Source organism: Bidens hawaiensis, unplaced genomic scaffold, assembly GCF_021521415.1.
Source record: "Bidens hawaiensis isolate Kalapana, Puna unplaced genomic scaffold, B.hawaiensis_p1.1 tig00034037_1, whole genome shotgun sequence".
In the NCBI taxonomy this organism is placed as follows: domain Eukaryota; kingdom Viridiplantae; phylum Streptophyta; class Magnoliopsida; order Asterales; family Asteraceae; genus Bidens; species Bidens hawaiensis.
This window is the reverse complement of record NW_027495869.1, coordinates 201894-215352: the sequence shown is the minus strand read 5'-3', so window position 1 is coordinate 215352 and position 13459 is coordinate 201894. Positions and strand designations below refer to the sequence as shown.

Sequence of the window (13459 nt, the reverse complement as noted above, 5' to 3'; positions counted from 1 at the left end):
CTCCTTCACCTTCAGCTGATGATAGCCTGATCTAGATCTATTCGTGAGAACCAACTTGAACCTTGCAGTTGGTCAAACAGATCATCAATCCTTGGCAAAGGATATCTATTATTTACCGTAAGCTTATTCAACTCACGATAGTCTATGCACATTCTCATACTTCCATCCTTCTTCTTCACGAACAACACTGGTGCGCCCCACGGGGAAACACTTGGTCTTATGAAACCTTTGTCGAGGAGTTCTTGCAGTTGGGACATCAATTCTTTCATCTCGGACGGAGCTAGACGGTAAGGTGCTTTTGCAACGGGCTGGGCTCCTGGTATTAAATCTATCTGGAATTCTATCTCTCGCTCCGGTGGTAACCCCGGAAGATCCTCAGGGAATACTTCTGGGTAGTCACACATGATAGGAACATCTTTCATTTCTTTCGTCTCAGCAGTAGCGTTGACAACATACGCCAGGTAGGCATCACATCCTCGTCGTAATAACCCTTCGGCTTTTATAATCGAAATGACGTTAAACCCTGAACTTTCTTTATCACCGTAAACCGTCACCGCACTACCATCTAAAGACCTTAGCTTTATTATTCTACTCTTACATACTATCTGAGCTTCAAACTTGGACAACCAATCCATTCCCAAGACTACATAGAACCCTCCTAAGGTCATAACATACAAAGTAACAGGGAACTCATGTCCCTCTAACTCTATCTTACAATCCTTAACCATTTTTGTTATTTTAGCCGAAGTGTCACTGGCGGTTTCTACTATAAAAGTTTCAGACACTCGGCAGCCTTTCATTTTTGCTAGTTTACTAAATGTCGTAGCTACAAAACTTCTATTCGCACCAGAATCAAATAATACGGAAGCAGAAATGCCGTTTACTAAGAACGTACCGGTCACAACATCAGGAATCTATCTAGCTTGTTCCTGGGTCAGCATATAGGCTCTAGTCCTCGGCATTGCTTGATCAGAATCCTTCTTCCCACTACCTCCAGCCTCACCTCCAGTTCACTCTCTTACCATATGGCCTGTCTTGCCACATTTGTAACATGCTGGTATCGCTCCGCACTCATTGGCATAATGCCCTACCTTCCCGCACTTATAACAGGCATTCGACCCCATTCTGCATTCTCCACCATGAGCCTTTCCACATTTGGGACAAACATCAGAACTTCTACCCCACTTTCACTCACCACCATGCATCTTTCCGCAGGTCTTACACGATCTCTTTTCCCACACTTTCTGCTTCTTATCTTTGGAGTTCCATAACTGAGTACCGGGTCGCTTAACAGGAGCAACCCACTTCTTATCTTTCTTTTCCTCTTCCACCACTGCGTCATCCGCAGCCAGGTCAGCATAAACCACCTCTTCGAGTTCGACAACAGAGTCAAAGGTAGCTGGTTTACTAGTCCTGACTAGCATGCGGACTTTCTGTTGCAATCCTCTCACATAACACTTGATTCTCTTGGCCTCAGTGTTAACCATATCGGGTACCAACCTAGACATTCGATTGAACTCGGTGGTGTACTCACGATGTGTCATTGCCCCAGCTTTCAAGTTCAGGAACTTCATCTCCGCCCTCTCAACCTCGGCGTCAGCACAGAACTTCCTCATCACTAACTCCTTTAGATCCTCCCACTTCATCTCTTTGATCTCTTCACGGGTCTTCCTCTGCTCCACACTCTCCCACCAATACATAGCCTCATCCTCGAATGATTGAGTAGCATAACCTACCGCTTGGTCGGGACAACACTCGCTAATGCGGATAATTTTATCCATGGCGGTTATCCATTTAAGAGTAGCGATTACGTCTCCTAAACCAGTCAGCTTAGGCGGGTCACAACCTTTAAAGGACTTATAGTTGCAACCGCCTCGGCCCCTCTTCCTATCATCAACTTTCACAGACCTTACCTCACTTGAATCACCCTTTTCCCTCTCATCATCTTTCCTACCATCACCACCTGCCCCTTCCGCAGTTCTTTCACGGCTTCCAGCAGACCCTCCAGGAGTTATATTCTTCACAGCTGTGGCTACAGCTTGAACAATAGCTGCTTGAATTGCGGGATCCAGTTGAACCCCTTCGTTGTTGGCCGGACCTCCTCCAGCTGCACTGCCTTCATCTCCGGTATTAGAAGCTGTCTCAACCGAAGGTTGCTGGACACGACGAGGCCTTCCGCGTCGTCCAGTGCGACCTCCAGCTCCAGAAATGTCTCCAGCTCCAGCCATCGTATTCTAAAAGGGAAAACACAAATATCATCACTCAAGGAACTATTTAGTACAAGGATATAAAGGCTAACAGGTAATAACAGTGGCCAGCTGTGATTAGCTGATCACGTTACTTTCCGTGTCCTATACACTTCCCTTATGAGTCCATTTGTGCTGGTTCTATCCTAAACAGTTAATCAATCAAGTAATTCTATCCCTAACATTCACGTATCCTTTCTTTAGCAATCAAGCTAACATTAACATACATATTTAATCATACACTTTACCGTTACTGAGATTGCTTGAGTGACACATGCCATTCTTGAACAGACATCTTCTTTCTTTTCTTACTTTAATCCCATTCTCTGTTCGAGTCTAAGCATATAAGATGCTTAAATCTCTCGAACTTTGCTCTGATAACAACTTGTAAGGCCCCGTTACCGGTAGCCCTACTTTCGTGTTGGATTTACTCATAAACGCAGTTCTAAATATCAGAGTTAATTAAAACATTCGCGGAATATAAAAGCTTTCATAAAACATTTCATAACAAAACACCTCTTGTCTTAAAACAACATCTCGTCTTTCAAAATAAACAAAACATTAAACTTAAACGTCTTGAGTCATCCGATGCCAGCCCCTTATTCAGTGCCACGTGTCTCCTCAAGCGAGCTGCCTCATCCTACTCACCTGTGTGCATACTAAAAGTCAGCTACGCTGAGTGAGTTCTAGTTAATCACATAATCATACAATACCTTCTTACATTTCATACTTAACCTCTTAACTTTCTTAAATACACACGTAAGTGCATATACTTTCATTCTTACCTTCATACTTCCTTTACATACATAATCATACATTTTAAAGAGCCTTTCGCCCTATAACCTCACAGGTATTATAAGGGTCTGGTCCCTAACATCACAGATATTATAAGGGTCTGGTCCCCAACATCACAGATATTATTAGGGTCTGGTCCCTAACATCACAGATATTATTAGGGTCTGGTCCCTTTGTTTCGTGTAACTGTACCGTACCTGTTCATACATACTTTCCTTGACAATACGTGCAATCTCCGAAGAGCTTTCACGTACCATAATCATAACATACATACATTATGCATACATCATATATTCGTACATACATCCTATCTTTCATCATACTTATCAATCATATCTTAACTACCACCTGACGGTACATGCAATATCCGAAGATCGTTCACGCACCGTCAAACAATCATCATACATAAATCATACAAGGCATACACTTACCACTTAAGATAAGTGTATTAACTATCACATCGAGTATGCACACAGCCCCAAAAACATAACAAGGAAGTGGGGCTAAAAACTCACCTCAATGCGGTTGCGTTCACCGTTTACGGTTATTCCCTTCTTGAGCTGTGCACGACTAACTGGATAATAATTATACGTTTCAGTAAACTATCACTACACATATCGCCTTTCTAGTTTAATCATTACCCTCAACGAACGGGGGTCCAGGGGCAGCGCTTTTGGCAGCGGGGTTCTAGGTGCGGCAGCCCCTAGCGGGGTTCTAAGGGCAGAGCCCCTGGCTGGGGTTATTTTCATTAACTGTCTTATCACATTTTCCATTAGCGTTTTGAATCATTGAATAATATGCTACTTAAAAGTTCAAGGGTTTATTTGTAATTAAATCATTCTTTTCTAAGTCCAGGGACTGTTCTGTCATTCTTTCAAAGTTCTAATTCGTCACTCAGTTCTTAACGAATGGGAATTCATAACGAATTAGCCATTATAGCGAATCTGCCTTTGTAACGAATCAGGCATCTTAACGAACTAGTCCTTATAGCGAATTGGACCTTAACGAACTGATCTGGTCAACGAATGAACCCTATAACGAAGGTGGTTCATTCTCTATAAGAGAATACCAAATAGCTTCGGATTTATATGAAGTCGTTAATAAGAATACATTAACGACACCTTTCGATAAGAGAATACCAAATAGCTTCGGATTCATGAATCAACCAACCAAAAGCGATAAACACATTAGCATATAAGCATGTAAGCATAGAGCACCAAATCGAGCATTTATTTAAGTAAAGTATACAGTAAAGTTTGTTATTTAAGACTCAAGTATGAAAAATTTAGTTTGAATAAGTATGCAATATCACCCCCAAAACAAAAGATGGAAAATAAGGGATGAAAGTACTCACGTTCAAGTAATAAACTTGAAAGATTGGTGATTTGGAGATTAACCGGAACGACGAGTTTAACGAACAAAGCCTAAAAGAAAAGAAGTCTTATATTAGAAAAGTTGTCTTGGAAGTCTTTTAAATAAAATAAATGTTGAGAAATGTAAACAATTTAAGTTTAAGGTTTAAAACGTAAATAATTTAAGAGATTATAACAATAGTTTTTTAAAAATATAACTTTGCTCGAAACCGGGTTAAAGTATCTAGCCTTAATATTTACTCAACCTATGTTAAGTAATAAGGTGGGTAAAAACGCAAGAATGCAAGTCCCTTTATAATATAGATACTAAAACGGGTTTTAACGAGTGTTCGGGTTGTTGGTTTGGGTCTTGATAATTGGTCAAACCCACTGTCAACTTTCTGAAATAATGAATGTTATGAGATAACCCAATAAAATTTAATTAGACATAACCAAGTATGTAGTTCTATTGTTTTAGAACTAACAACGTCCGTTAAGCGAGTGCTCGGTTTTATCGGTCCAAACTTTGTTATGAGATCAAGTTGGATCCAACATTTCAAAGTACTTAAGAAAATAATTAAAACTAGTTTATAAAGTATTTTTAAAGATTTATACAAGTCTTGATAGCTAAAAACATACTTGTGTGTCTTAAGCGAGTGAAAATTGGTTTAGTTCGGTTTGGTTCGGTTTCCATCTCGCAATAAGTTCATGGATGGTTGTCACATGCCCAAATATCAAATAACTTGTATAATTAAGTATAAATGATGATACATTCAGTTTTACATTTAAAAAGTTAACAATAAAGTCTTTAAACTAAAGTTCGATTTTCAGTTCGGATCTTGTTTCGGGTTAAGACCGTGGTACGATTCTACAAACCCATAACCATAGAACTTGTAAAAATGATTTTAGAAACTTAAATCTAAAATAAAGCATTTTTAAACTATTATCCAAAAAAACTAGTAAACGAAGTTCGGTTTACGGTTTGGAACTATTTACGGTTAAACCGAGGCTAGTCTATACAAACCCATAACTATAAAACTTCATAATTATGATACAAAAACTAAAATGAGCAGAAGTTAAGCATGGTTAATATGTATAAACAATTTATATAGTTATATATGTATCACGGACTACGAAAGTCCTCCATGAAGCCTTGCCTTACGAGGCCCGACATTCCACCAACCGAGACCGGGGAAGTGACCACCAAAAGTAACAAGGGGTGTTTATTATATATATGTTGTATAACCATATTCAAGTATTAATAGGACTATATAAGCTAATTAAAATGAAAGACTTTACTCAGTTTGACTTTTGAAAGTCAAACCTTCAAGAACAAAGAAATTAACCTTGAAAGAACCTTGAATTTGAGAGAGAAAATGAAATGTGAGCAAGGATGAATGTGGAAGAGGGTCATGTATTTATAGGATAAGATTAAATGGGTTAAACAAGAGATTTAGTGTGTAAAACCCGGATTTATGGTTAATATACACAAAAATATAACCTACTGGTCTGAAGGTGGTCGCTATACGCGACGGGGAGGGCAGCCAGACCCTTTCAAACTTTGATAAAATGACAATTTGGTCCATGAAGTTGGTTTTAAGCGTTTTAAGGACCGAAAATGATGTTTTTGAGACCCAACAAGTGTAAAACAATATTGTAATATAAAATCCATCATTTTGATTATATCATAAGTTTCGGTTTACAAAACGGTTCAGTTTACATAATAAACGATTACAAAACTAATACAAATCGGATCCGAAATTGACAAATGTCACGTTAGGTATTAAACCTAAATGTTACATGAACTTATATAAGATGAGAATTTTCGTCTTAATATATATGAATACATAAATAAATTTATATGGTTTGTGTTATTTTCGTTTGTATTCAGTTACGGTTCGTTGGTGATATAGAACGTATATGTTGTTTAATTGATCACCAAAAATGGGATCTCATGTGTCTGTCAATTAATGTAGTCCAACATCTTGTTTTTTGTTGTTTAAAATATGTATTTTGTGCTTGATAGTGAATTGAGCTTTTAATAAATTTATGTATTTGAATTTCTATAGGTCAATTCTAATTCCACGTTTATCTGAAATGGGTATGTCATATGTTATCATTTCATTTTTGGGTGGATTATTACTTTATTAAATTTTTTCTAGTATGATGTTTTGTTTGTGATTTTCTTATTATTTTGTATGTATTTTTTATATTTATAGATTTTGTAGTTTAGTTATTGTTGTGTATTAAAAGAACATTTAAGTTGTTAATTAGTTTTTATTCTTATCAAATATAATAAAAGTTATATTAGTTTATGAATTATATTAACGGAATTTTTATGATCATATGCAAAAACTATAAAAACTAAGTTTTTAAAAATTTGTTTTTTATTAATAATGTACACGTTTTTAATATTTTATACATAAATTTTTGTATTATGAAGTTTTGTAGATTTATTTCTTTTTTATATTTTAAAATGGGTAATAATCAGAATCCGTCATTTGAAAGCGATGCTATAATGACAATAAACCGTCTTGAGAAACTCTTTCTCGCATTCTTTATCAAATCATTCGTTTCATCTAACAATTAGAAACCCTAAGTTAATATTCCCCTTAATTAAGATGAATTTTGTTGTTAAGTGGAAGTTTTATAGGTTTTGAGGGGACTTGTGTTTGTTCTTAGTTTATTTAATCAAACATTGTGTCAATAACAATTTCAACCACTTTTAAAATAATATATTGGTTTTAAATAATCTCAACGATAACCTTTAGGCCACTGCCAATCATAATTAACGAAATGACTAATGACAGTCCTACCTTTTATCATTTTTTTCTACAAATGAACCCTGACTAACAAAACCATAACGTCGTTAGTTTTCATGATGTGACATTATTATTTGGCATATATGTAGCCTGCTTATGTGACATATTGCACTGCCGCCACCACCACCACCATGGCAGTCACCACCACAACCGCTACAACCTTCAGTTTCTTAAAAATATTAAAAAATTTTATATATGTTTTATTGGGTGAAATTTGACTTTTGAAGTCAAGTCAACAAGTTTAAAAGGAAGATAAATTGTTAATATGAATCTTGTCACTTAACTTCTAAAGTTCACATGGTACTTCAATGAAGCAAATGATAATATAAGCTTTAACCTTGATGGCTCATCTTGCCAAATATGAAGTTGATATTATGACTCATTTATAAACAGTCTATTACAAAGCATGATCATAAAGAAATTGTGTATACCTATTGTATCTTCTTTATCAGAAGAATTATATTTTGAGGATAAAATGAAGCTAAAGTAACATTCATCTTCTGTCAATGTGTTCATAAAATTATGTCAAGGTTAGGTCGGACTGCGCAAACCCATTAGCATGATTACAAAAACACAATGCAATAAATTTCAGAAGACTTTTAACCCGTGTGACCCATATGACCCTTTTAGGATTATGTTTTATTTTTTCTTCTAGTAGTTCTAATTAGATCTTGTAAAGGTTGAAAGTTTTCTAAATGGGTTTATATATATATATATATATATATATATATATATATATATATATATATATATATATATAGAGAGAGAGAGAGAGAGAGAGAGAGAGAGAGGGTGAGGTTAGAATAAGAAGTGAGTTCTTTGTAAGAAGTGTGAGAAGTAATATCGGGCGTTGGATGTGATCATCTGATGGTGGATATTGTTAGTGTGTTTTTTGTTCGGTGTGTTTTATTTTTTAAGGGTAAAACACACTTCTTACACTTCTTAGGATAGTTTTACTTCTTATTTTAACCTTGCTCTATATATATATGTAGTTACTATTATAAAAATATACGCTATTTATTATAATTTCTAGATGTATTTTCAATCAGCTTACATGCTAATTTAAGCCTATAAAAGAACCAAACATTAACGAATTGTTCGGCTGGAAGTTCATCTTCGTTTATTTAAAAAACGAACAAACATGAACATGAATTTTGTTTGCTCACTTATGTACGTGAGCATCCGGTTATGTTCATTTATTTACGTTGATGTATTTTCGTTTGTTTATGTTTTATAAACATCTAAGTAGTTATATATATATGTGTGTGTGTGTTTGTGTGTGTTTATGTTTAGGAGAGAAATAATATTATTGCAAGAAATGAATATGAGCAACTATTTTTATTTTAGGTTTTAAAAGTTTAAAGATAAATGAAAAGGATGTAAATGAAACAATAAATGCACCTCATCTCTTCAATTAATACAACTAATATAACCATAATAAATCTCTCTCTAACTAATATATCTATCTAATTTAACTATAATAATTAAAAAGATAAAAACACTAATTTAATTTTTTAATTTATTTACATCATCTTCATTTTAGACTATAAGGTATGGATGCCTTTTTTGCTTCCCAATGTATATTGCCACGTCAGCGCCACATCATATCTCACTACACTCCATTTCCTTTCACAACTTGTAGTTAACCCGTCCGGTGGACGGGAATATCAACTTAGAAATGTGATTACATTAATTAATTTAGTAACAAATATGACGGTTTGGTTACTTTACAACACATTTTGGGAGTTACGGTTTCACGGGAATAACAAATAAAATATAATTGTATTACTTCAACAGGATGCACAATGCTTACCTTTTTTTAGAGTTTAAAATTAAATTATTTCAATGAAGGCAATAGGTGCAAACATTGTGTATGAAAACGTAATAAAGGTTATAAATAACGTTCATGTTGCGTGTAATATTTTTTTAGGTATTAATGGTATTTTGTAAAACAAATAATGCATCCCTCATATCATGTTTAAACCTTAATATATAACATCGATATGAAACAATTATCATAGGAATTTATAAAATCTTGAATTGAAAAGCAAATCCAAATTATAGCATGCTAACAAACGGTATATGTTCTCTTATTTTGTGGGAGATCATGGGTTATATGTAAAATGGGGTTAGTGGGTGTTAGAAATAACAAAAGATGGGGTTAGTAGGTGTTAGGAATAACAAAAAGATTTATTATTTGAATGTTGCACACTTGCACATACAAATCTATAACCGTATAACATGTGATTAATTTTGATATAATAAACAATTGACATGATCAATAGCACACGTTTCAATATGCCCATGTTTGTGCCCCCAATTTTCTCAAAGTAGTTAACACTTTAAAAGTTTCTGATAAATGTTACAACGGTTAGAATGCAAATCTTATATTAATTGGTTCTACAACAACAATTAAATCAGTTCGTTGATCTCCTTCATGACACTTGTTTCATCTTGAATTAAAAGTGTGTGAGCATGACAAAATCTTTCTTTGTCGTTGTTGAAAATCCTAGGGATCCACTTTTGGTACTTTATAATAATTTCATAAATCTTAAATATTTTTTATTTACTAATATGTTAAATATTTTAATATGTCATTGCAACCTTATTATTATTGCAGGAACTACCAACAAAGTGTGTAGGAATTGAATGTGGTTGTTTCATAATTTTTCCTCGTACCATCAACATTGAGCATGACACCCTTTTCAAATGGAACGTTGCATTAGTGGTATATGGGGAAAAATGCACGGTGAATGGATGGGATAACATAAAGAAGTAGTTAAATATAACTATTAATGAAACTGTTATATTTGTTAAAAGTGAAGATGACCTGCAATGGACAATTAGATGTCTGTGTAAGCGGTATTGGGAAACTACTATTCGACAAGTTTCAATATACTACAATCACGTAAAATTTTTTGTTATCAGAAGTTGGTTTATGTATTAAATGGGGTTAGTTGTGATCAATGCAAATAATAACCACTCAACTTAACTACTTAATACAAAGGTGGCGATAACTTATGATGACATAAGAGAATGATGACCACGCATTAAGGATAACATGGGATTAGTTGATTACTTTAAAATTAGAAAAACTTAACCCCATAGCAGTGTTAGACTGCTAGTTAACAGGATTAATAGGACAATGGACTAAATTGACGTTTTGTTAACCAAGTTCCTGAAAATAATTGGTCTTATGTGTAATACATGACCACTGATAAAGTAAAGCTTGTAACATAAACATAAGACAAATTAAGAAGTCACACAAAGACAATGATTCAAATGTTATATGATAGGTATAGTAGTGGGTGGTTACCTGCATAGTTGGTTATTTATTTTGTGTAGTGAGTCAAATGTTTCCTATATTTTCTCATGTGAATAGGTGTAGTAGTGGGTAGTTACATGCATTTTTGGGGTTATTCATTTATACTGAAACTATTATTATGTAACAGCCACCCATAACCTATACAAGTACACACATTGATGTTATTTTGAGTTTTTGGGGAAGTGTTTAACATAAACAATTATCAAGGAATGAAAAGCATTGAACAACACAAAAATTAATTTAGTTAACAATCACTGATTGTAATTCAAAAAAAAAAAAAGCATATGCTACCTGTTGCAATCCACCCCGTCAATCATAACCCCACATCCACATCTATAATAAAAGACATAAGTCGACCTGTTTGAATCCTATAGAGATAAATTTACATTATCTGAATCGGCCTGTTGACTGGCTTATACAACATGTGTAAATAATGGGGGTACCGGTCATGTATCAAAATTGGCCATTAAACTTAACTAATGACAATGGACCATAATGGAAGTTTGATTAACACTAAGTTATAAAATGATTATAATATATTCTTAACTATTATAACAATAGTTTCCAAATGTAATATAAGAATATAACACCAAACAAACAATCAGTCATTCATGTGAATGACTAACAACAAAATCCATTCATGAACATTAATGGATGATTGTTTGTGGTATATTAAATAAACAAATAAAAATTGAACAATATAATTATATTGTTTATATTACATTATAATACATATAGACACTTGTATATTTAATGTTGTACTGAATGCTACCTTCAATTCCATTCATTGCTTTGTCATTACTATATTCGTTGCTTGAGTCATTGAATCTTTCATTTGAATGCAACATATGAATATTTTACCATTTCCATCTACCCGCTATTGAGTCCCATATCCGTTTCAATTGAAGCCTACTTTAAGACCTCATATTCAATTCCCAAATCACATCTACGGATTCTAGGGTTTGCTTCTATTAGTTCAGTTTCTTATATAAAATGTTTTCCTTCGATGTATAAACGCATCGACCGAATTTCTATTGTATCCCGCCGCAACGCGCGGACTCTCCCACTAGTATTGTTTATGAGTTTGAAAATGCAACAGTGACATAATTCAACATTAAATGTAACGGTTACAAAGCTGAAGAGTTAACAAAAAAGCAAAACATGATGATAATGGAAAGAGGGATATAAAAACATAAGAACCTGATAAAGAAGAACATGTGCCAGATCAACTGCTTCATCAACATAGACATCCTCACACACAATGAAAGGTGATTCCCTCACACAAAAGATATTGGAACACCAAGCAAACTATCAACCATTATTACTCGTTTTGCCATGACTGTTGTGGCTGCAGTCCAGTTTCCCATGGGACCCATCCTGTTCCAGGTAGTTAAGGAAGGGTGCTCTCCTTGCATGAACACATTGGGCTGCTTCTGGCAGGTTGTAATAAGCATTGGTAGGAACCGTTGGCATTGTCCGTGAACCACCTTTATGAACCCACATTCGAAAGTTTTCATTCTGACAAAATTTCAAAGACATAGGTTATAACCATAGAAGCTTTAGAGAATTGCTAGCATTTATCATCATTTAAACAAATTCGATCAATAGTAACTCGTGTTCCCTAAACATTAGCCATTTATATGTGCCCAACAATTTGATTAACAGTAAGTCAAATAATAATAATTAACAAAGTAAAAAAAACTCAAATGGTTTTTGTATTTTTTAATATCAGGAACACAAAAACCATTCGATAATTACAAAACACGACCCGAAGCTACCAGATTACAAAAGAACCCGAACTAACCATGCCCAGTCAAACACAATAGGCTCAAGGTATAGGGTTCACCCAATGAATAAATTGGTTGAAAAGAGGTTAAATGAGCACATTGATTTTCAAACTATTCCAGCATGTGAATCCTGTAATATCCCAACAAAATAGAAATGAGCACATTGATTAGAAGACTTATAATCTCTTAACTTTCAAGCTATTATTGCATAAAAGATTTGTAAATTAATTTAATCATACCCTTAACCTGTCTATAAAGTGGAGGAGTAATGAACTTGAACTTTGGAGCTTTAGTAAGAAGCTTATCATCTTCTCCTTTTGCTCCACTTCATTAATTCAGACATACATATATTGCTATTACCTTTGTTCTTGAAGGATGTTGTTGAAGCTGTAGAAGTTGTTGTTGAAGCCCTCTTTCCCTAAATTAGGTATCCAATTAGCCCTACTTTCATCAACAAAGATCGAAACCAAATTCACACAAATCGATCACGCAATTGAAACCTAAACCAATCAAATCAACAACTTACTGGCTGTTATTAACCGTGAGAAGCAAGATCTTATCCACCCTAGGCGGAAATACCATGAGTTGTGTTTTAGTTTCCGATTTAGTGATTAGGTCTTTCCTATAAACATTCAATGATTCAATCAAATTACAACTCACATAATGACATGAACAAATCAAATGAATCTATTCACCTTTGGAAGGCGGAGAATTGAGAATTAGATAACAAACTACCTTCGTCTTCAATTAATCTCATATCTTCCTATATTTCTGGCGACGTGGGATAAGTTGGAAACCGCTAGGAGCGTACGAAGAAGTGTGAAACTGGAGTAACCTCCATCAAAACGGCCATTTATGTGTGTGCGAAAAGAAGGGGGAGAAAAAACGTGGTATGGAACTAGGTAACCGCCATGATAACTATAGTATGAGTATTTTTATACGGCTAGGATTTAATCTCATGTTGATCTATGGTAGAGATTCAACTTCATTCTTCTTTGGCCATATAATATATAATATCAAGGAAATGGTCATCAATTCACCACTTTGCTCTTTTTAAAAAAAATTACTAATATTTATATAACTAGAATCTATTTAGTATGACCTAATTAATTTAATCTAACTAAAACTAAAA

General features: G+C 34.4%; 1 long non-coding RNA gene across 1 annotated transcript; it reads right to left on the bottom strand.

Annotated features, from left to right (window-relative positions):
- Positions 1-12687: 12687 nt before the first annotated feature.
- LOC143585683 (uncharacterized) lies at positions 12688-13193 on the bottom strand. The gene is made up of 3 exons (XR_013144576.1): positions 13023-13193; positions 12854-12949; positions 12688-12771 (listed from the first exon to the last, which is right to left on the bottom strand). It is a non-coding gene; the product is annotated as an uncharacterized LOC143585683 (long non-coding RNA).
- Between the last annotated feature and the right edge of the window lie 266 nt (positions 13194-13459).